General features: G+C 43.8%; 1 protein-coding gene across 2 annotated transcripts in view; it reads right to left on the bottom strand.

Moving 5' to 3' along the window:
- CENPP (centromere protein P) overlaps nt 1-16,139 on the bottom strand; it is a 256,588-nt gene that overhangs the window by 90,696 nt on the left and 149,753 nt on the right. The window lies entirely within an intron of this gene.

Here is a 16,139-nt window from a genome sequence, read left to right as displayed (position 1 = left end):
TTCCCCTACTTCCCCAGAAGACAGGGAGTGAGAGCAGACTCAGCCCTAGGCTCAACAGCTCTGCTTTTTGATTGAGAGAGCCTGGCAAAGCAAGCTCTCTTTCCCACACTCCCACCTCAAGGGAGGAGCCTCAGTTAATAGAGAGAAGACAGGCTTTGCTCTCTAGTCTCTGTGTGATTGAGAGCCTGGCAAAGCAAGCGGAGACACAGAAGAAAGCAAGAGAGAGGGAGAAGGAAACAGATGACAGCCATTTGTTTGTGGGCCACATATAAGTCCTGAGGGGGCTGGATCTGTCCTGTGAGCCACACATTTGACACCCCTGTTCTAGATAGTGCAGATGAAAGATAGAAATAGATTACCTATTCAAGCTAACTGGATGCTGCTGGATGCTGGACACGTTAGGCCTATATGATGGAAGATGGAGAGATATATGCACCTTCTTTGTGTGCGGGTGAGGGGAAATGTATGGTCAGCAGAAAGGAAACTGTCCCCTAAGAATTTATCAGTCTACACATAGAAGGGGACAAAGACAGAGGAGTAAACAGGAAAGAAACCCAGTGTGTTTGTCTATCTGACTCTCTTGTAATCCTCTCTTCTGGAGGCTGAGGCCAAACAGACAGTTTTCACATATCTTCCAATGGTTTTCACATATCTAAAGCTCTTGAAAACACTTCAGGCTTTATTGTACCCTACCCAGAGAAAAATTGTAATGATGGCAAGAAAACGAATGCTTTGGTCACTGACCTCATTCATTCATAGCTGCCTTGTAAAACAGATGGTAACACTCTGTAACTATGTACATAGACTCAGCATTGAAAATATTACTTTTAAAAAGCAGACTAGTATCTCAAAAATGTGTGAGGTAGCACTGTTTCCAGCATACAGGTGACCCACAGGAACAGTAAGAACAGAGAGCTGAAGGTCTGAAGCAGGAGAGGAACTGATGAAAATTGCCACCCCTTCATCTGCAGAAATGCTCCCTGAGAACCAACCCACAGTTTCTCACCAAATATGTTAAGTTTAAGTCAAGTCGCCAAAATTTTACAGAACCCTGAAGTGGGAAATTTAGTTCAGAAGAAAACTTTCCAGTTTCTTATATTGTTCACTGGCTCCTCTTTCCACATATACATCCCACAAGCAAATCTTTGTGAACCCCCAAGGTGTAAACCTAGGCTAGATCCTGTTAGTCCACATTCAATTTTGTTTGGGTACTGCAGAGGCAATCCTCTGCAGTGGAGCTTGATTCCTTCAATGGTGGACACTTGGGGCTCACTGAAAAATATTGAAATTCCACAAATAGAAGGGCCTGGTATAAGGAAGCAAGCTCTGCAGTGGAGGACAGCAGAGAGAAGTGTATGTGGAGTGAATGGATCCAAGCCTAGACCCACAAGCTGGAAGTTCATGTTGAATTGTTAGTGTGCATGTATGCATGGAAAGGGAATGGGGGGAAAGTATAAACAATTGGAAAATATTCCTCTGACATGAATCTCATTCGCCAGGATACTATTAGTTTTTCGAGAGTTAAAAAAACCAGTTTCTCTTCTCCTTCTGTTTCTTTTCCTTCTCCTTTTACTGATATTCCATCCTTGATTATCTGTGTCTACTGGATGGCACCAAGTGTAAGTAATACTTATCAGAGAACATTGAAGGTTGTTTTTTGGTTTTTTTAAAAGTATAAGCTATTCTTTTTCTGCATACTTAGGAAATTCTCTACGGATACAGAATCTACTATTTTGTTTACAGATGGCCAGTTTTAGTGCCATGCAGACAAATTTCACTAAGAAATTTAGTATTAGATGGAATTATACTTTAAACTTTATCACATATCCTAAATACAACTCAGTAGCAGTGTGGTTTCAACAAGAAGCCTAAACACTGGAGAGTATTATTTTCTTGGGTCCCATTTGAATCTATGCTTGGTAACCACCCTAATTACCTAACATGGCTATCCAGCTAAAAGGAAAATATAATGGAAGTAACCTAACTTTGTGTTTCCAAGAATCATAATTGTTACCCTTTCATTTCTAGATAGCAGTTATAAAATAACAGGGGGGTTATTTTCCAGGACAGGCAGGCGTAAAGTATTCTCTTTCAAATTACACAAATACTGCCCCAAAGTGGTCAAAATATTCACAATATTTGGATGCTTCTGAAAGCAGGGACTAGGAGTAATACATCCATTTAGAATATACTAATGATTGCTTCTTACAATTAATACATGGTGTAACATACTGGAAATTTTGGAAACTAAATTAAAATATTGTATTTATTGGTTCTAGAAAAGAATTCAGTGGTTTTGATCCTAAGAATAACCATGACAAAAGATATCTGTTGTCTTCCTTCTCTACTTGTACTCCCTGAGCCCCCACCCCCCATCCCAAACCCACTTCTGAAGTTCAGGAGACTCTTGGAAGCAATGCCAGCTGCAAATGAAGGAATGAGTAAACATCATCCTCTCCTCTTTTTCCAATTCAATTTAAATAAATAATTTTACTATTTAAACTATTAGCAGAGCAAAGGAAGACAAACTCACCATGTGCAAGACTGTACCATGCAGAAGCACTGGGCTTGCCCATGCTTCATATTGCACATTTAGCCCACTGAACATGATTGATTTGCAGCCCAACAGCCTGACAACTATAGATAAACAGACTATTTTTACACATGTGAGGTGGAAAATCTTTCATGGAAAAAATATAACATCAGAAAAATTTCTGCCTCTCATCAGGTGGATACCTCCCGATTTCCTCTATGTCCTCTTGAACTTTGAAAATCACTGAACTGGATAGACTTTTTTCTATGCAAGTATTTAAAGGTAAAGTAAAAGTACAAGGAACTGGTCTCAGAAGCATACTGATAGCTAATATAGATAGCACACAATGAGAAAAAAATGTGTTCAAAGTGAACTAGCACCTGTCAACAATCACAGCACTGTGTATTTGCACCAGCTGAAGTTTCAAAATTATCTTAAAAAACAACCCTATGTGGAAATTTACTGGAAAGATATTGGATCAGTATATTGTGGTCAGATTTATTCAGAAGAAGAGAGACCTTCATGTAAGATATTCATTTTTACAATGCATTCTTGGTTGCTTTTTGTTTCTCAAAAACCAAAGCCAGACCTGTATAATCTATAATTAGACCTGATGACAGCAAATCCAACTATCACTTGTAAACCCTGCCTAGACAACTGAATCTTCATATAATTGAAGTTTGATCACCTTCACACATATGGTCATGGCTTCAAGGCAGTTTTTAAAAACAGAGACCAGTGCTTTTGGAGTACAATTTGTACTCCTTTGGCTTGGTTTTTCAGCTTAGCAGTTTGGAATTCCTGTCTTTAAATTGAGATAGGTGTCCCAATTGCCAAATTTATCTTTGGCTCAGATGGTAAATTCCACCTTCATAAAAAGCCAAAGGTGTATTAACAGAACAGCCAAAGAAACAACCAAATCCAAAAAATACCATGAGAAATACTTTTCCCAGATTCTTAACCAGACCATCAATGTTCAGGGCAAAAAATATTTAAAAAGCAAAATACAGTGGATTCTGATGTGTAGGGTTCAAAATAACTTTGGACAACCTCACAGTTGTCATGGAGGCCATAAAATACTGAAGTGCATCTGTCAAAGAGGTCTACACATTGATGTTGTAGTGCTCAAACCAGTATTTTGGGGTGTGAGCCAGTCCCCTCTTAATTCATATATGGACATCGTGTTTTCTGGCCCAGCTACCAGGACTTCCAGTTCTCTCACACATCTACATTTGGGCATAGGCCAAGCTGCCAGCTTCCTGCCAGGCCTATGTGAGCTGTTTGGGCCTCAGTCCTCAAGGCCCCCCACAGCGCCGGTCCAAAGGCACCCCAGGCAGGCACCCCCACCACTCCTGTGCTTCGCTCACCCCCCACTTGCCCGACCAGGTCCAAGGTATTCACCACACCACCGCCATTGGGGAGGCCTAGCTTCAACAACATTGGCACTCCTGGCAGGCAGCTGGTATTTGACATCCCTTCTGCATCTACTATGTACTTTGGCGGAGTTGTCTGTGAGGAAATGACCCCTCTGTCACACACATGGTTGCCAGGGCGCCTGGAGAAGTGAGCTTGCACCCGCCTGGCCAGTGAATGCGAGTAGAACTATCCAGGAACTACATAGGACTCTTGTGTACCTACCACCAATTATACCAGTGCTTGAGACAGGCACAGAGTGTCTGCAGACGCACACAGACGTTTCCCCGTTACCGCGTGGAGTCTGCCATGGCGAGGAGGAGGCTACGTCGCCACGGAGCTGTCCAGGCGAACGGTGTTGAGCGCTAAGCATGGAAACCACTGTGTTCCGCTAACACCACATGTAGCCATCTTCCTGCCTGGCTGGACTTCATTCCTGCTTAGTGGGAACCTCACGTACACACCTTGAGTCATTCCTAGCCCGCAAGCAACCCATCTAGTCTATGAATGGATTAATGGCTCAACCATTGATCTTGATTGCTAGTAATATCCTGAGCAACAGTTCTCACCCAGGAGAGGATGAGAAAGAGGAAGGATCTCTCCTGACACCTCCAAGCCCTTTTGTCTACACCGGAATACCTAGGCACATATCTGACCCCCTATTGTCACCTTCCCAGTTAACCCCCTTTCATCTCAATCACCCAACCATTTCCATGCTAATATCAATGGAGCCGCCCCAGGTCCTGGCGCCACTTGGAAGTTTCCAGGATGCCCAGGATGAAGGTGATGTTCATTGGTTGAAGCATACACCCAATCAGGTGTCGCCATGGACTCACCATTGGTCCAGCCGATGTCCAGCCTTCTTGGTCATCAGCGGAACCTCCCATTACCACTCCCAGTCACCTCCCATCCCCTCAGGACTATGGTGACCGTATATAACCCGTGGACTAGCTACCCACAGGTGTGCTCTCTATCCAGCAACCCCCTTACCCGCTGTATAGATCCATCCCCGATTCCTGATCAGTTTCGGGCCCATTCCCCCATTCGTCGCCATCGGAGTCTTCCTTGGAGTCTGCGAGAGGTAGTATCACCCTGTATGTCCATCCTTTATGTTCCCCTATCGATCTCTCTATATTTCTTCAGACCTGTGTGAATGTGTGATTGTTTTGTATCTTGTGTAAAAGAACTATTTTTCCAAATAAATTACAATTGATTTACTCCAGTTTATTGAGCATTGGCTATCTGAATGGTTGAGCCTGGTATACACAGATAACAAAGATTCCGATTGGGCCAGTTGTCTCTCAACCTAATTCCCCAATCTCACCTTGAGAGCAGTTTCCCTAACATGTCCCTATGTGCTGTACTTACCTGGTCTCCAATGAGGCTGCGGAGATGCCCGAGCACTCCGCAACTCCAGAGGCAAATGGCAGAACAGAAGACACGATGATGCCTGCATGGGGAAGCCAGCATGATATGTGGATGGCACTTTCCAGCTGCCCTGAAGATGAGATGGACTTGGGAATGCCCAACCCACTGTGGTGTATTTACCGAGACACTGCGGAGCAGTTTGAAGATGATGAAACTCCAGAAGGGGGTGAAAATGAAGAGGTTTTAGATGAATCCACGGAACAAGAGAACGCAGTATCGAACTCACAGGTAATCAGGTAAAGCAGTGTTTGTGAATGGGTGTATAATGAAGGCGGTTGATGGGCTTTTTCACTGAGCTGTTCTTTTTATTTTATTTTCACAACTTGATGAGAATTTTATCCAGGCTTTCAGTAATCTTCACATCGGTAACCCTGTTGACGTGAATCTATCATGTGTGTCGTGTTTCTGTACCAAAGTTACCCAGTGGGACAACAAAAAGAATAAAATGAATAATAATAAGAAGAGGTAGTTCTGTTACAATAAAGACATTTGTTTTATAACCTTGTGTGATCATTTCTGAGTTAAGCAGGCGATGATGGAGGCAGTTGATGAAGAGGAGGCCTTAAGGCACATGTATTATACATCCGGAGAAGCAGGGAGCTTTGGCGGGGTGAGGCCTCTCTTCCAGGCAGCCAAAAAGCAGTGTAAAGCTCTCACTCAAAATCATGTCACTAACTGGCTTTCAGAGCAAGATGCTTACACATTGCATAAGCAAGCCCGCATCCACTTTAAGAGAAACAAGACCACACCAACACTCATACTGTGTGGAAAACACTTTACAGAGACTGTGTTGGAGCAAATGTAAAGGGGAGGCCTTTCATTAGAAAAGGAGATCTTGTGCGTGTGTCTAAAAGCAAAGGAGTTTTTGTAAAAGGATATGAACGGAGCTTCACAGATGAACTATTTAAAGTAGAACAGGTCATCTGTAGAGGCAAGAGGCCTGTGTACTTGCTCAAAGATTATGCCGGAGACCCCGTCTTAGGCTCATTCTATCCTGAAGAGCTACGAAAAGTTAAGAGAAAAGCAGACAGAGTGTATCGAATTGAGAAAATCTTAGCCTCCAAAGGCAGGGGGAAGAGAAAACAGCATCAAGTGAAGTGGCTAGGGTGGCCTGATAAATTTAACAGCTGGGTTCCTGCTTCTCAACTCTGTGATCCTATATAGAAAAAAAATGGCTGACAGCGGCTTCTTTATCGCGCTCCCTAGCAACGCTTGCACAAGTGTTTTTCCACAGAACACTACAGCGGTCTTTACCACCCATCTAGCACAGTCACTGGACCTTCCAGGGGCCTGGGAGGTTGGGCTTGTGGAAATACAGTTTCCTCACAGCTGGAAGACCCTCACCGAAGATTCTACCATTGTAATCACTACCAAGGAGAAACAGTGGAAATATATATTCAGTAGCAGCTATTATAAACGCATTCCTGACCTGGTGGTGAAACTGAACAACCCCATACAGTCACATTCCCCCCCCCCCTGAACTGAGCATGGACTATGACCCACAGTAAAGGAAGATCAGTCTAAGAGCACCGTCTACTTATACCTTTTCAGCTTCTAAAGAATTGGCTCTCCTTTTAGGGGCACCACCAGATAAGGCAATCCAAAATATAAACTTTATAGCAGCATTCACAGTGGGGTTCAACAATGTGCAGACCACTATTCCTTGATTAAAACTGAGAACCTGCGGGCTGAAGTGCGGTTTGCTAGAGCATGGCCTCACACTGTCAACATGATTGTCTATGGTGTTTTTGACAATGCTATAGAGATAAACCACAGGTGAAATGTTTTGTTTGACTATATGTAACATGGACACCCTGCAGCTAACAACTGTGTTATCTCCTAACCCGGTGTGCCACTTTCAGCGGCGCCCAGTCGAAGACCGGGAGAGGTATTTCCCCTTCCCGAGCGCCTCGACCCAGACAAAGGACTTCTGACTTCGCTGGATTCAGTTTCAGCCCGCTCCTCCTCAACCACGTTGCCATATCCTGCAAGGCCCGGTCTAAATTCTCTGGGACGCAGTCAGGCCGGCCGTCCATTAGCAGATAGAGTTGGGTGTCATCTGCATATTGATGGCACCCAAGTCCATGTCTCCTGGCAATCTGGGCAAGGGGGCGCATATAGATATTAAACAACATTGGTGAGAAAACTGCACACCTTTCCACCCGACAATTTGTAACCATAGGTTTTAGGACTTGCTGATGTGAACTCTCTGATATGTTCAGCTGGTGGGAGTTCCGATGTCAGACATCCTAAATAATCTCCGAGAGCCGGAATAAAATCCCCCGCCCTATTGACAAAAATGACTGAATCCGTGTCATGGTAAACGACGCGGTCCTGCAGCCTGTCTAAAATTTCATTCAATTCTAACCGCGCATAGGATGTTGTAAAACATGCAATCAGAACATTCGTGTTGCCAGCTGTATCTTTTGCGTGTTTCCAGGACATGCTTGCTGTTTCATCGTCAATTATGTCAAACCCTGACACATCATATGCTGGAGAAAAGGCAAATTCTAGAAGCTTGGTAGCATCCCTCACTATGGTAGTGTTTATCAAGTTTGAACGCTGGCCAAACTTGCCCCACAAGGAATTTAAAAATAATTTTGCAATCTGCCTTTTTGAAGGATTGACAGTTATGTGTTCAGGACGCAACTGAACATCCTCTTTCTCTAGGTAATCCTGTATGTATTTGGCCCTTTTCCCCTCATCTGTACACCAGCTAGGATAGCCAGAAGACTCCTGTTTTTGGCGGAGGTGCACTTTAATGTATTCAGAAAACAGGTCTTCAGAGCTTTCCTCAAAATGCCACACCTCGCTAATAGACATGATCTGATACCCCTTCTCGAGGGCCTTCATCAGTGCCACTGTGCACCACAGCCTTCTAACACTCTTTCCAGTGAAGAATGCATACATTCTCTTGTTGCTTAGTCTCTGCACATGTGTGACAGAGGGGGAACAGAAGTTTGCCCCCCACCTTGTAGGGTAATACAGGGGAAAAAGAGACCTGAAGGTGGCAAAACCTTCAGTTTGACCAGACCAAAACATTCAGATACTGCGGCAAAAACCTTATAAATAATTTGGGGGTGTCCAATTGGATATTTCTTTGCTTGTTGACAAAAGGGTACAGGCTAGTGAAATCACAGTAATGTATTTTTTCACCAGCTTCAGCATTATAATAGAGGCAAATGGCTTTTCAAAACCACTGCTTTTCAAAAACACTGCTTTTCAAAACCACCAATTTAAAAATATATCACTTAATCCAAAACATAACTTTGCATGGTAAAACAGGTCACAATTATTCCAGTAGCCAATCAGAGCACAAAGCCAGGAACACATATGTTCTAGTAGGGAAACAGCGTGCACTAGAAGTTCACTGGATTGTGCATGACCAATGTCATTTTACAAAGTGCAATAAGCAAGCCAAAATAGGCACAATTCACTCCAACAATATTTTGAAATTTCAAGCAGCTATATTTGCCCTTTGATTACATAACTTTACAGAACAATGATCTTGTGGTGGCCAAACTTACAGCTCTTTTATTGGCACTCTGACACCAGTATACTTCACTCCTTCCAATATTTTTAAATAGGACTGAATTATTTTACATTGCAGAGATGGAAAAATTATTTTAAAGTATGAGCTACTGAAAAGCTTTCAGTATGTCTGAGAGCATTTATGGACAAAAAATAATAAAGCTTCTGTGTGACATATGTGGTTATGTAAACATTACATAAATAAAATTTACTTTGTAAACAAATGGCATAAGACCAAATGTAACCATAGAATTGAAATAAGGAATTTTCCATAGCTAAGCCATGTGAACAGTGTACTGCTCTTTGAAATAAACCCAACTGAACTGAAGCCAAAACATACAGCTAGAATGGTGTGTCATGTATTCAAACACCTTGGCCCTTCTCCAATAAATGAGAGTTTGAGTTTTCACATTAAAGTCACTGAATATGAGTGGAAAATGTCCATTTAAGAAATTCACACAGAAGTAGCCTTTGAAAAATGGAATGTAAACACACTGAGCTGTTTAAAGAAAAGTGATACAAGTATACTTAAGCACTTTAAAGGTGCGTGGTAGTTCTAATTACATGCCAAGAACCCCAAATATGGTCACTTTCTATTGAATAGATGTTTCTTTCTGTATAATCCAATGTTATTGTATTATACAAACTCAGAAATGTATTCTGTTCATTAGTTATTGTTAAGTACTGCTAAGGTTTAGTGGAAAGCTATATTTGGTTGTCTTGCTACCACTAGAAATTCAGGTTACAAAAGTCTTTGTCACTGAGAAAAATATGTGTTGTATGTACAAAGAAGTCCACTCACCCTTATTATTTCAGTTTTGTCATGACACAAGAAGTTTATCTTTCCTATACGCTAAACACTATTCATATTACAAAAAATGCCATCAGTGTTACCTATAACCGTAGATGTTATTAACATAAACTAAACATTTTTTCAGAATTGATCATCACTTTTAAATACGATTATGCTAACCAACTATTGGTTCAAATCTCTCTCTCTCGGCTTGGCTTCGCGAACGAAGATTTAAGAAGGGTGCAATAGTCCACGTTTGCTGCAGGCTCGCTGGTGGCTGACAAGACCAATGTGGGACAGGCAGGTCCGGCCACAGCGGCTGCAGGGAAAAGTCTGATTTAGGGTTGGTCCTGTAGCAGTGCGATTCTTCCTCAATCTCCTTTTGTCCTCAAGACCAGCTATGCGTGCGTTCTCAAAGGAAGAGACAGCCTGGTGGATGGTGTGCCTCCATGCTTTGCGATCTGAGGCTAGGTCAGACCACTGGTGATGGTTGATGTGACAGGTGCTAAGGGATTTCTTCAAGGAGTCCTTGTACCTCTTCTTTGGTGCCCCTCTATTTCGATGGCCGGTGGAGAGTTCGCCATACAGGGCAATCTTGGGAAGGCGGTGGTTTTCCATCCTAGAAATATGCCCTGCCCAGCGCAGCTGCGTCTTCAACAGCAGTGCCTCGATGCTGGTAACCTCTGCCCGCTTGAGGACTTCAGTGTTGGTCACAAAGTCACTCCAGTGGATGTTGAGGATGGTGCGAAGGCAGCGCTGATGAAAGCGCTCAAGGAGTCGCAGGTGATGACGGTATAAAACCCACGATTCGGAGCCGTAGATGAGGGTTGTCATCACAACCGCTTTGTAAACATTGATCTTTGTGCCTTTTTTCAGATGCTTGTTGCTCCACACTCTTTTGTGCAGTCGGCCAAATGCACCGTTTGCCTTTGCCAGCCTGTTGTCAATCTCCTTGTTGATCTTGGCATCGGAGGAGATGATGCACCCCAGGTAGCTGAACTGTCTTCAGAACTGATTCACCCACAGTGATGCAGGGAGGGTGATAATCTTCCTGGGGTGCAGGCTGGTGGAGAACTTCTGTCTTCTTCAGACTAACTTCTAGGCCAAATAGCTTGGCAGCCTCTGCAAAGCAGGACGTCATATGCCGCAGAGCTGATACCGAGTGGGAGACGAGTGCAGCATCATCAGCAAACAGTAGCTCTCGGATGAGTTTTTCCATTGTCTTGGAGTGTGCCTTTAGTCGCCTCAGGTTGAACAGGCTGCCATCGGTGCGATAGCGGATGTAGACACCATCGTCCTCATCTAGATCTACTGCGGCTCTTTGAAGCATCATGCTAAAGAAGATCGTAAAGAGAGTTGGCGCGAGAACGCAGCCTTGCTTTACACCTGTGCCTATTGGGAAGGTCTCCGAGAGGTTGTTGCAGTGTCTGACTTGGCCTCGCTGGTCTTCGTGTAGCTGGATGATCATGCTGAGGAACCTTGGGGGACATCCTAAACGTTCCAAGATTTGCCACAGGCCTTTCCTGCTAACGGTATCGAAAGCTTTGGTAAGGTCGACAAAAGTCACATACAGAGCCTTGTTCTGTTCCCTGCATTTCTCTTGGAGCTGCCTGAGAACAAATACCATGTCGGTGGTGCTCCTGTTAGCTCTGAAGCCGCACTGGCTCTCTGGGAGGAGTTCTTCTGCAATGGTGGGCACCAGTCTGTTCAGGAGTATTCTGGCAAGGATTTTGCCTGCGATGGAGAGCAGGGTTATCCCCCGGTAGTTGGAGCAGTCTGACTTTTCCCCTTTGTTCTTGTATAGGGTGATGATGATTGCATCGCGAAAGTCCTGTGGTAATTTGCCATGTTCCCAGCAGGTGACAAGTACTTTGTGAAGTGAGCTATGTAGTACTGTGCCCCCATGCTTCCAGATCTCTGGTGGAATTCCATCAACTCCTGCTGCCTTGCCACTTTTCAGTTGCTTGATGGCTTTAACAGTCTCTTCTAGGGTGGGGATCTCATCCAACTCTGTTTTCACCGGTTGAAGTGGGGTGAGGTGGATTGCTGAATCTTGAACTACGCGGTTGGCACTGAAGAGAACCTGAAAATACTCCGACCACCGGTTCAGTATGGATGCCTTGTCTGTGAGGAGCACTTGGCCGTCTGCACTATGCAAGGGACTCTGAGCCTGATATGATGGACCATATACTGCCTTCAGGGCTTCGTAGAACCCTCTTAAATCACCAGTGTCTGCACACAGCTGGGTTCTCTCTGCAAGCTTGGTCCACCACTCGTTCTGAATGTCTCGAAGCTTGCACTGGAGGTTGCTACATGCAGCGCGAAAGGTTGCTTTTTTCCCAGGACAGGAGGGCTGAGCAAGATGTGCTTGGTAGGCAGATCTCTTTTTCGCCAGTAATTCTTGGATCTCTTGATTGTTCTCATCAAACCAGTCCTTGTTCTTCCTTGTGGAGAACCCGAGGACTTCTTCAGAGATCTGCAGGACGGTAGTTTTTAGGTGTTCCCAGAGTGCTTCTGGAGAAGGGTCTGTGGGGCAACTGAGGTCCTCAATTCTTGACTGGAGTTTTGCCTGGAAGACAGCTTTAACTTCGGCTGACTGGAGGCTGCCAACCTGAAACTTCCTCCGAGGGATACCTCCTCTCCTGGGTGTGGGTTTAAAGTGAAGACGGAGATTGCAGCGTACAAGACGATGATCCGTATGACATTCTGCGCTGGGCATTACTCGGGCATTACCTAAAAAATTCCTCTGCGCAGGCCTGAAGGGCATATCCACACACACAACCCACAACGTATCAAGTCCTGCAGCGATAGGCAAGGGACGAAACGGCAGGTGGAAGGTGCCACTGGAAGCCGCAGTCCTGATCCTGCATGTAGGCGGTTCAGGATATTGGTCGCCTGATGCTAACCCGGAGACGAAAGCATCTTTCGGCAGCACCCTGAACGACCAAGCAGCCTTATCTAGGGGCAGCACTGCTTGCTCCACACGGAGAGGGGCCTAGAAAAGGTGGCCTAAACAAAGCTCGTCTCCCCCACCCCAGTTGGCTAGCCGCGGTCAACGGGCATCCTTACTTGCGGTCGAAAAATAACAACAAAGAAAAGGCATGCACCTGCCTCACAAAGTGTGCAAAGACTAAAGCTTGCGTGTTGGAACATCAGAACCATGCTTGACACAGTAGGCAGTGGACGCCCTGAACGACGCTCTGCCCTAGTTGCCCACGAACTTCTCATGTTGAATATCGACATAGCAGCTCTCAGTGAGGTCCGTTTCCCTTAGGAAGGTAGTCTTCAAGAACACGGTGCTGGCTATACCCTCTACTGGTCGGGTAAGTCAAAGGCTGAGAGCCGCCTTTCTGGCGTTGGCTTCATGGTCAGGAACTCCATTGCCTCCAAACTCGAAAACCTTCCAACAGGTCACTCAGATCGCATCATGTCCATGCGCCTCCCACTTCAAAACAAGCAGCATGCAACACTCTTCAGTGTGTATGCCCCAACCCTTCAAGCAGATCCTGCAGAAAAGAACAAGTTCTATGCTGATCTACGCAACCTCGTACGGAAGACCCCTACAGAGGACAAGGTGATCATCCTTGGCGACTTCAATGCCAGAGTAGGTAAAGACTCGGAAGCCTGGAAAGGAGTACTTGGCAAACACGGCATTGGCAACTGCAATGACAATGGGCGCCTCCTGCTAGAATTCTGCATGGAGCACCAGCTCACCATCACCAACACTATCTTCCAGCAGAAGAACAGTCTGAAGACAACCTGGATGCACCCACGGTCCAAGCATTGGCACCTTATCGACTACATTCTGGTGCGCCAGAGAGACCTTCGAGATGTCTTACACACCCGAGTAATTGGTTCAAATAAAGGAGAGAAAAATAGAGTTAAATTCCAAATCTATATTAGCTCTGCACTCCAGGAGATAGTCCTCCTTAACTAACTTTAAAAAAAACTGGAGAAATAAGTGTGTCAGTTTAATTGCCTGCAACATTTTAATGAATTAGTTGGAAAAACTAGTAGATGTATCTTCATCAAACTTGCATATGACACAAAACTGGAAGGGATAATTTTACAAAGTTACAATTCACAAAACTGAAAAGGATATTTAGCACCTTGGAAGACAGAAATAAATGTACAAAAATAGAAACTTTTGTTTAGAAACCTCAAAGACAAATAATATGAACTTGATAGGTGAGAGAGCTGGAATGAAACTCAAAATTTAACAAAGAAATGCTAAGTTCTTCATGTAAGAAAACTGATAAAATGCACAAGTATAGGATAAGAATCCATGGCTTGGCAGAAGCACATGAGAGGATTATTTTAGGATTACAGTGAATCACATAATATGACTCAAGCAATGTGGGCAGCTGCAAAGAGACTAATGTGATTTTGGGCTACAAAAATATTAGTACATCATCTAGATCACAGGCAATACTATTTCCACTTTGGCATATGGTGTCCAGTTTTGTGTGCTGCACTTTAAAAAAGGTGTAGTCATATTGGAAAGGATTTGTTTTTCTGAGGAGGTCAACATGAAACTGCTGGAGTGACCTTGGCTCAGTCATAACTCTCAGCCCCACCTACCTCACAGGGTGTCTGTTGTAGGGAGGGGAAGGGAAAGAAGATTGTAAGCCACTCTGAAACTCCAAGTGAAGCGTGGGTATAAATCCAATCTCTCTTCTCTACTTCAATTCTAAATGAAATATTCTTCAAGGCCTCTTTGCCAGTATCTTTTAACAGTCCATTACATTAATTGTTTATTGAACTTTTAAGCAGGCAAAAAAAATGGTTGTGGCTTATAGACAGAAATGGAATCATTTAGTTTTCTTTTAAAAAAAGAATTTGGTGAGTTACCCACATTTACATTACAAAAGTAATATAAATAGTATTCATAGGCAACCTTTCCTTTAAAAATGAAAAATAAAAGCACAAAATAAATGTAAAACAACCTGGTAAAGTGCAGGGCAGACCCTTCTGTACATACAGACACTATATTAGATTCCACCCCCGCCCCCAACAAGTATATGGAGGTTGTATATGTTGAATTCTTTACCTGAGAATCTGCTCTTCAATCACAGGATGGTATCCATATCCAACTTTTGACTACCAAAGGAGTTGGCCATACTAAGGAGGCCTCTTCCCCCCTCTTTCAGTATCAAACAATACAAGCTTGGTATATGAGAGGAACTGCAGGGAGTTATTAAGAAATCCCACCTATCAAAATTGCCCCCTCCAGTATTCTCCAAACTCTCAGGGACTTGATTAGCTTGATTTTTTTCCCTGTTGCCCACCCTTCCCTAACCAAGATTCTCTCAGCATTCAGTCTCTTCTGCAGAATATTTAGTCCTCATTAAGTTGGTTATTAAGCATTACTTTTCTTCTAATTAATTTACATTTTTCTACACACCTGGGGATCTGTTCTAGAACTGTAGAAATTCCTAGACTGTTTGTGGGCGGCTTGGTTTTGTGGCTTTTTTCATCTACAAAGGCATCAACCGGTATACCAGAGGTGGCCAAACTGTGGCTCAGGAGCCACATGTGGCTCTTTCACACATATTGTGTGGCTCTTGAAGCCCCCACTGCCCACTTGGCTGGCTTGGAGAAGGCATTTGTCTCTTTAAATCACTTCTTCAAGCTAAGCCAGCCAGCAGCTTGGAGAATGAATTTAGTTAATGTTGCTTTCTTTCCACCTCTGGTCTCCGTCCTTCCTTCCATCCATTCATCTTGCAGCTCTCAAACATCAGATGTTCATGTCTTGTGGCTCTCAAACATCTGATGTTCATTCTTTGTGGCTCTTACGTTAAGCAAGTTTGGCCACCCCTGAAGTATACTATTAGGGATGCCCAGGGCTTTTTTTGTAGCAGGAACTCCTTTGTATATTAGAACACACATCCCTAATGTACCCAGTACTCCAAGAGCTTACAGTAGGCCTTGTAAGAAGAGCCCTGTAAACTCTTGGAGGATTGGCTACCTCAGGCGTATGTGGCCTAATATGCAAAGGAGTTCCTGCTACAAAAAAAGCCTTGGTGATGCCATATCATAAAATACTTTTGGAAGTTCCCTGAGTTTCAAAATAACAGGGAGATCTGCTATTCTACAAACATAAGCCACAAGTTTCCTTGATTATGCAAAGTTAATTATTGGGATCTGAGTTATTTTTTCAACAATCTGATGAAGAAAAAGTATCATGATTGAAGAATCAAATGCACAACATTCAGTGCAGTGGGAAGCCTTGATTTCTTCCATGTTGGCTAAAATGACATAATGTCATCTTCATCTCTCTTCTGGCAATCACTGGAACAGACAAAGGGATATGCTCACTAACTAAACAGATCCATTCTGCAGGGTAGGAATGTCTTAAAACTCACAGTGCACCCTGGTGGGCATTCCCTGCCTGCCTAAGAGCCACAGCAGTACAGGGTTCTTTAAAAATATATATTTTCT

Source organism: Heteronotia binoei, chromosome 5, assembly GCF_032191835.1.
Source record: "Heteronotia binoei isolate CCM8104 ecotype False Entrance Well chromosome 5, APGP_CSIRO_Hbin_v1, whole genome shotgun sequence".
Lineage (NCBI taxonomy): Eukaryota > Metazoa > Chordata > Lepidosauria > Squamata > Gekkonidae > Heteronotia > Heteronotia binoei.
This window is presented reverse-complemented; position numbering and strand designations above follow the sequence as displayed.